The sequence below is a fragment of the Onychomys torridus genome, chromosome X, assembly GCF_903995425.1.
Source record: "Onychomys torridus chromosome X, mOncTor1.1, whole genome shotgun sequence".
In the NCBI taxonomy this organism is placed as follows: Eukaryota; Metazoa; Chordata; class Mammalia; order Rodentia; family Cricetidae; genus Onychomys; species Onychomys torridus.
The window spans coordinates 116,760,692-116,769,756 of record NC_050466.1 but is presented as its reverse complement, the minus strand read 5'-3'; the positions used below and the strand labels follow the sequence as shown (position 1 = coordinate 116,769,756).

Below are 9,065 nucleotides of genomic sequence, written 5' to 3'. Positions count from 1 at the left end.
AATGGTACTTAGTACCGGCGCCTTTGTCCTTTATGAGCCTTCTTTAGGTACCTTCTTCAAAGCAAGGATTGAGAATGGAATGCACAGGAACTAAGAAGAGGTACTATGTGAACAAAGGGACCCAGGAAGTGGATGGTAGGTGAACATTTTTCCATGAACTAGGTGAGAACTGTCATTAAATAGCTCACGCAAATGATGTGAGGAAGCGAGAGCTCAAGAGAGATGGGAAGACAAGACCAACAGGAACCCTTCACTGTCAGGCCTTGGGGAAACTGTGGAAAAGGAAACTTCACAGTGATGGCACAGGGAAGGAAGAACTACAGTAAAAGATGTGCCAATTGGTCATCTCTGAAAACGTATTACATACAAGAAACATTATATGGACCGTGTGTGTGTGTGTGTGTGTGTGTGTGTGTGTGTGTGTGTGTGTGTGTAACAAATTTAAGGAATAAGAGGCCATGAATTTGAAGTGGGGGTGGGGCTGTGCGTGGAGGGATTTAGAGAAAGAGAAGGGGCAAGGGGAAATAATGTACTTATAATATAAAAATACTTAAAATATAATAATTAGTGTAAATTTTCTGTTAATGTAGCACTGAGAGAAAACAAATGTGATTATGGCTACAGAGCAAATGAAGTGAAGATAAACTTGATGAAGTATAAATTACATAACTTAAAACTGATAGAAAAAGATGAGAATTAATTCCAATATACCTATTTTGTCTTTATAATTGGGGTCAAGTGATACCACATATAGCAAACAAACAGAAGTACAGATGGGAGTATACTGAATACTCCAAGGATAAGCATTAAGAAATAGAATTTTTTGTTGTTCTTTCGGGACATGGTTTCTCTGTGTAGCCCCGGCTATCGTGGAACTTGCTCTGTAGACCAGACTGGCCTCCCACTTCTAGATCTGCCTGCTTCTGCCTCCCAGCTGCTAGAATTAAAGGCATGTGCCACCACCTCCAAGCAAGAAATAGAATTTTTAATTTTAGACTTACTTATTTTATTATTTTCTGTGTATGAGTATTTTGCCTGAATGTATGTGAGTGCACCACATGTGTGCCTGGTGCTCCACATGTCTGATCCCCTCCTACCGGAGTTACAAATGGCTGTGAGTCACCATATAGGTGCTGGGAATTGAACCTGGTTCCTCTGCAATAGAGAGACAAATGTTCTTAACTGCTGAGCTAATTATCCAGCCCAAGAAATAGAATCTAATCAGCTAAATCTGAATGGATGAAAAAAGAATAGAAAGAAAGTAACATATGATGTCTACTACATGTTAAAGCAGTATCTGTAATAGGAAATAATGTAGGAAAGGCAACCCTTAAATATCCACAAATAAGCTGGATGTGGTGGTGCTTTGATCCCATCACTCAGAGGGCAGAGGCAGACGGATCTCTGTGAGTTTGAGGCCAGCCTGGTCCACAGAGTGAGACCAGGACAGTCAGGACTACTCACACTACACACAAAAAAATCACAAATAATTGACTCACTAAATAATTAAGTTATATTAATGCAATAAACACCATATAGTTATTTAAAAATCAAGGTATTTGTGTAGTGGGGTGAGGAAATGGCAAGGTTATTCACATACTGCAAGTGTATGTGTTTGCATATGTGTGTCTAGAATGTGTATGTACACATACTATGTCTTTGAAATAATATACAAGACACTGCACAACAACATTGCCTCTTGTGGGGAGAATTGAATATTGCTGAGAGAAAGGAAACAGGAGATTTTGGTGTATAACACATTATTTGGGGAATTTTGAGCCATTAAGATGGATGTGTAATTGGCATGCTTGGAGCAAATGAGGATATTCTAATGAGTCCCTCACTCTGGCAATCTGGACCATTGAAACAAGGAACTCCAAAGAACTAGACAAGACTTACTTGGTAATCTCAAGCTGGAAGAAGGAGAAGACCAAATGAAGTCTGGTGCCAGACAGACAGGGAGGAAAGGGGTTTTGCACAGTGCACACAATTTGTCAGACCATTTTACAAGAGAGTGGAACCCAGACAATGGTGATTCAAGGATGGTTGGAACCAGACCTTGACCAGGACTGCTTAATTATGCACATCACTTGCCTTCTGTTTAAACCTTACCATCACGTCAAGACCCTGAGGAAAGATTTGGCAGAAGACCCTGTCGTTCTCTTTGTCCACTCTTCCATAGGTGCTCACCCCTGTTTCTGCCTTTCCTTTGTAATTTGGCTCTTCTCGTTGGCTTACTTAGGAGGGTGGGCAAGCCTAGCTTGTTAGGGCTGCCAGGGCAGGGGCTCTGGCCCTAATGCAGGCCACAAATGGATTGTCTATTTACACAAAAATCACCTTTGAACTTACAATGCATTGGAAGGAACTGCTTGACCTGTTCTTGCTCAGCCTCGTTCATATCATATGATATGAAATGCCTGATCAGGTTTTGTAGTTAATTCATTCCACATACGTTTCTCTTTCTTAGGACTGAGATAAATATACAGGGCAATATCTTGATAACTTGTCCCCCTGTACCCCTGCTCATTCCCATTACTTATAATCAAGCTTAAGTAAATAGAATAACATTCTTACATAAACAGAAGCAAGACATTGCCTTGCATCAGTCAGAACTTCTGAGTTCTCAAAAGTAATTTTTTAAATCTATAAGCCATCAATTGGGAGTTCTCTTAACTTTTTTATTTTTATTTTTTGGTTTTTCAAGACAAAGATTCTCTGTGTAGCTTTGGAGCCTGTCTTGGAACTCTCTCTGTAGCCCAGGCTGGCCTCGAACTCAGAGAGATCTGACTGCTTCTGCCTCCCGAGTGCTGGGATTAAAGACATGCACCACCACGCCCAGCTATACGTGGAACTGGCCTTGACCCTCTCTTATTCTATAATTAGAATATTTTTCTTTATTTTCTACAAGTCACCAATATTAAGAATTCAGCACTTAAAGGAAATTTTTGTCAGAGAGGAAGTCTGTGGACAGGAGACAGGGGACCAAAAGAAAAACAACGAATTTCATGTCTTCTGCCTCAAGTCAATTCCCAAATGGAGACCTTAGTAAATGTGGGTATTAGATGTTCCCATACATGTTCCTGAAAACTGAAGATCATCATGGTAAGGTTTTCTATGTCCAGAGACCCAAACTTAAAAACTGCTAAGTTCAACACAGGACAGCTCAAGCTGAGAGACAAGGCTGATGGCTTAGTTAGAGTCTTCAGTGGGAGTTGTGGGTTTCGGGGGGGGGGGGGGAACACTAGCAGAATAATTGGACCCAATGAATCTTTGCTGCCCCTTCCTTCCTCTTTGACAGGAGCCATGTTGAAATATTTGGACATTGCCAATTTTCACTTAGTGTTTCCATCAATAATAGAGAAAGCACACTTGTGCAAGTCAAAGTAACATAGCATTAGAGAACACATTAAAAAGATGTCACCATAAAAAGAGATGTAATTCACAGCACCGGTCTCTTTCTTCAACCACGGAAGCTATTTTTATTCAAGGTTGTAACAAAGATAACCACCAACTACATTATCCCTGTTGCAACTGCATATTTGCACTCCAGCCCGCGTTTCCAGGGAACGGAGTGCAGGGGCCTCAAAGCACACAATCCCCAGGAACAACAGGTGGCAGGGGAGGGCTCCAGAATAAGTATGGAGAAACTGTGCCCTCGGGCACTACACATGAAGGTGCTCATGAGAAGCAGCAGCAGCAGCAGCAGCAGCAGCAGCAAACCTAGGGCTCTTTCAGGAACTGGGAGGCAGTCTGCAGCAGGCTCACATGACAGAGGAGACAGCTCAGGCCAGGCAGGGTACAGCTCTGTAGACCAGGGGCGGCAGGGCAGCATGGTTGACCTAGTTCAGTGTTTGTGGTGGGAAGGCCCAGCAGCAGACAGGTCCATTTTGTGATCCAGAGCTATTTTGATCTTGCATTGTCTGTGCCCAACAGGATGGGGGCCCAGGGGTCTTGTTTCACAACTCTCTTCAGATGCCTCCTGAATCAGACACCCCACTCACCCACCGTGAAACGGGCCTCCTGCTTAGGTTCCAAGAGACCACCAGTCAAGCAATGAGGGGACAGACAAGAAAGCTCTGCATCCACACCCAAGCCACGTTTTCAGGAGCGCACTACCAGCAAATGAACAGGAGGGGGCGACCTGGGCCAGGACCATGTTTGTAGTGGAGCAGCTTTTGGTGGCAGGTGGCTTTCCTGGGGCACAGCTGCTCAGGAGGTGTGCTAGGAGCCTCTGAGGCCTCCCCAAGTTAGGAGACAGCTGCAGTGTTCAAGCCTCAAGTACCTGGGAGATGCTGGACCACGGCACACGACCGGAAACTTGGAGTTCTGGGTGTGATGTGCAGAGGAGTAGGGAGACGCATGCTAATTTGGGCCAGAAGCTCCAGCAAGGACAGGAGCCTCTGCCTTGCCTCTGTGCTGAGGTTAAAGAGGCCTAACAGTGAGCTGTCACTGAACACAGCCCTGGCAAGGCACACTGGACGAGGACAAGGAGATGCAGGTGTGTGCACAAAATCCTCCTTCAGTATACATCACCCAGCCAAAACGTGGATCAACGTGGATCACTGGACTCAAAGGGGCTGTGGGGGGGGGGGGAACCACATGCTGGGGAGGACTCCACCAGCAGCTGTTAGGAGACAAGACAGCATCCCTGAGCCAAACAAGGCAGCCTGAGGCACGAACTGTGATGGCTGTGAGGTGTGCAATAATTATCATAGGCCACTGGCTTTATCCAGTTTCCCAGAGCCTTGGAGATGGTCAGTATCCACTCCTGGTTGGACAACTTCCCAGAGTTGGTCCAGGGGCCTGGCAGGCACCCCAGCATACTGGTCACCACGGAATGCTGCTGGGAACAGGGTACAAACAGGAGAGTTGGAATGCAAATGGTGCATGGAGGCAGAAGAGGGGATGAAAGCTCTGGAGAGATGCATGGAGCAGAACAGGCTGAAGGCAGGGCACTGTGCACACAGACCACTGGTGCACAGGGCACAGTGACCCAGAACAGCACCCCAGGGACATCCAGCAGTACGTGACACCTGTCCTGCAGCAGCAGCACAGCCTCAGGAAGGGAGCACTCCCAAGGGGAGCACCTGTGCCTCCTGCTTTGCCATGGCTTTGGGAAGGCGCCTGCTGCCTCACACATGGCAACCATGCAGGGAAGATAGCCTGGGTGAGGCAGGAGCTAAGGGGAATTGGGAGAGGTTTGGAAATGGACAGGGTGTGTGTGTGTGTGTGTGTGTGTGTGTGTGTGTGTGTGTGTGTGTGTGTGAGAGAGAGAGAGAGAGAGAGAGAGAGAGAGAGAGAGAGAGTTGGGCAGGCCTGGAGTCATGGCTCAGTGCATAGGGGCCTCCTCTTCCTTGCAGGGGTCTGTGGATCTCAGAGTCAGAGCATGGCTGTGTGGATCTCTGCAGGCCAGTCATGCACAGCACTGACAGCATCTTCCCCACTGTCCTTGTGGGGAGTTCCTGGATGCTCCACCTCGAGGAAGGGCTAGGGGGAAAGGAGGTTCCCCAAAAGTGGAGCAGCTGCCAACCCTCTCACCCTGCCAGGAAGCAGTGCTTAGGATCCCCAGGAAGGAAGGGAGGCAGGAAGTGGTTTTGACAGCACCTTAAGGGACAGACAGACATGGACCTAGCAGGGGCCAGGCGAGTGGTGATCCCTCCTGGGAGAACCTTCCACCAGATGGGCATAGGTGGGTGACGGAGCCACTGCAGGATGCACAGAAATGCCATGGGCTGGAGCCTTCATCCCAAGGAGGCCTGTCAAGAAGACCTCTTGCTTAAAGGCTTCCTGTACTCAGGGCCCCAGGGTGCCCGCTTCAAGGGTGTTATCTCCTCTACTTCCCCAGCCACACCTTAAATCCACCCCTGCCCTCACCCCTCCCCTGTGCCCCTCTCTTGAGGCCTGTTTATCCCAGCACAGCAGTCCCTTTCTGGCCCCTGCCTCCTGTGAGCACTGGTGAGTGCACCTGTCAGAGAGCAGGGGCCCCAGACAGCTGGACTCTGTGGTGTATTGTGTCTCCCTGTTTGTGCAGACCACGAACTCAAAGAGGAGGCCCGTGCCCCCTTTTCATTGTCTTGCCAATCAAAGCACACAAGTTTATTGATGATACACACAGGTGGGGGCTCAGGGGGGGAAGAGGGTCGGTGGGCACAACGGACGGGAGGGGAGTGCATTTCTTCGATTAACATGCTAGCCATTCATCAGCTAGTGTAGAAAAGAGGAGAGCGGCAGCAGATGCAAGTTGGCCACAAGTTCCCATGTGGGTGTCCCTTCTGCTAAGTGGCCCCGCTTAGACAGGGAGATCACCACAGGCAAGGACAGCACTGGTGATGCTGTGATTGATGTTCCTTATCTGCAGCTAGCAGCCAAGGGGGTGATCCCTTTACCCTTTACTGCAGGAGGAAGGCTGCAGCAAGGGAGCAATTGACAATGCACTTTACCTGCAGACTACAAACCCCAGAAGTTGCCCAGGGCTCTGGGGAGCCCTGCCTGGCCAAGAAGAGTGCGGCCCTCCATTTAGCCATTGGACCTTTCGCCCAAGGAGGAGCTGACTGGCTCAGGCTGCATCCTTGTTGCACCCTCTGCAGCTCCTTCGCCCTCCCTTAGTAAACTGCTCAGGCTCGGGTGGGTTTGGTTTCCTTCTGCTGAGACAGCCACTTATGGGGAGAGGGCTTCCATGAGTATCTCTCTGCTCCCAGTTCTGATAAAGAGGAGCATGGATGAGAACAGCATTTGGGCAGCCAGCACTTCCCCCGCCAACACTGGCTTTTCAGGCAAACCCATCAGTGCTTCCAAACCCTCAACCTTTGCGCATCCACTTCCCTGGGATATCAAAGGAAACCTCGGGTCTGAAACGGACTTGGCAAGCATGTGATTAATAACCGTCATGCTTATTAGCAGATTTAATCCGGCCTGCTGCAGAAATGACTTGCAGCAACGTAACACTGTCTCTTGACACACTTCATCGATGTACATCTTAATCTGGCCCTGATTTCCAACACTGGTATTCGGGTTTTCTGGGACACACAATGCCTTCTCCCTCACAGTGGGCTGGGGGGTGGGGATCCCGTTTCCAACCACTGAGAGGCTGGCCAAATGCCTACTGACATTGTGGCTAAGGGAAAAGACAGCATTTGTGGGCTCGGTGAACATTTTTTTTTCCTTGAATGGAGGCACACTTCGTCAGGTCAAGAGCGCAATAAAAGTTTCTTGTCTTCAGAGTTCCAAAGATCAACCTTTGGTGGGTCATAACATGATTCTTGTTTGTTGAGATGATAGTCTCTCTGTGACCTTTTAAATCCTTTTCACAAATGATTTAATTCTACATCATCCTCAGTACTTCGCCTTTCTTTGACCCTTGAGTTGAAACTAATGCCTTTCATCAGCCCTGCCTGAAGCAGGGTGTTTTCTTAACTGATTACTCCTTTATTGCAGTTGGGAATGAGCATTCTAGCCACTTTAAGACCTGTCCTGCAAACCAGGTTTCCATAGTTCATCAATTGAGCATATCTGATATCCATCAAAATCACTAGTGGATCTCATTGAGCAAGTCCTTTAGTGATAGTATTCTTGGTCCCATATTTCTAGCCATGTCTCCTGAACACAGTCTTTTAATGCTCTAAGAGCAATGCAATCTTTCAAGGACATGCCAACACCTAATCTCTCCCTTTCTGCCCCTTGCTCCTTCCCTTGCTTCCTTCCTCCACTTCTCCCTTACTTGGTCTGTTATTTCAGAATAAGAACTTCCAAATGTTTCTCTCTGAAATTTCTCCTCAAGTGTAACACCCATCTTTTTCTGGTACGTGAATAAAATGGGGTGCTGGGCCAGGGAAACAAACACTGAAAGAGGCCGAAACAGCACTGCTTCTGGAGCCTGTGTTCTGAGTTGTCACACCCAGCTCCCACACTTTCTCCACGATAGCACACTGTCTGCAGGGATTTCCTTCCTCCCTTTTCCAGATTATCTGCAGGAAACCAGACAAGAAAGAAGCAAGTTTGGTCTATGTACTGGTTCAGAAGTCTCAGGTATGTCCCCTCTAGATTCCAGCTTTAGAAGTTGGCCATTAAGCCCAGTGTGTTAGATATGACTAATTATGAAACCCATTATTTTATACAACTGAAATACACTTATAAGAATGAATAAAAGCAAATATGAGCAAGGTACAACGATACATATGAAAATATCATAATGAAACCCATTAATTTGTACCTAAACTAAATACTATTGAAATACTGTCTTCCATTTAGGTTTTCAGCAGACCATCCACCTTGTCTTCCGGTCACTTTCTGACCTGTATGCTCCTCCACTGCTGCTGGACCCTGCAGCCTCCCAACCCTCCTTTCTACACTAGATTCTGGTCCTGTCTTCACAGAGCCAAAGGGAACTAGGATTAAGGGTTTTCTGGGAACGAGAGTGGACTAGCAGATTGTGATGTACAGCTTTGCCTCACCCAAGGTCTTCTGACTGCCTCAAACCTGTTATTCCTTAAAACAATAAAAAAAAAAAAAACTTCCTTAGTAGCAAACAGCCTGAAGGGGACTTCCTCTTCCCTTCCTTTGGTGTGTGCTGCCCTCTACAGACAGACAAACCAACCAACATCTAAATCCATCATTGTTTAGGGCTGGATGATGGGGCTATAGGTCCTACCTTTTACTAATTTAGGACTCTGTAGAACGTTTCCCAAATATCTACCCCAGGTTCCCCAAAACAGCTCCACCCCCTCAACTTCATGGATCATTTACAGAACTAAAATGAGCTTGATCTGCATGTAGGAGTCTGTGGTCCATCTTTGACCCTAGGTTTCCAGGTAATCTTCATTTCATACCAAATGGTTCATAAACTGAGCAGTTCCTTTTTTCTTTTTTGTGACTATGAAAACCATCTCGCTGAGGTCAATAAGAGCTGATAGCTGCATCAAAAGAGCTCTGCCTCCACAGTTCTCGGTCACCTAAGATCCATGCCACCAATGAGCCAGGGTCTCAGTTTCCACTGCTACCAGCTTTTGTCTCTCCTGTGCTGGGATTAAAGGCAAGGCCACCACACCACATCAGGTCCTATGTTGCTT

General features: G+C 47.1%; 1 pseudogene; it reads right to left on the bottom strand.

Moving 5' to 3' along the window:
• Positions 1-6,645: 6,645 nt before the first annotated feature.
• LOC118574779 lies at positions 6,646-7,249 on the bottom strand (annotated as a pseudogene).
• Positions 7,250-9,065: the final 1,816 nt, after the last annotated feature.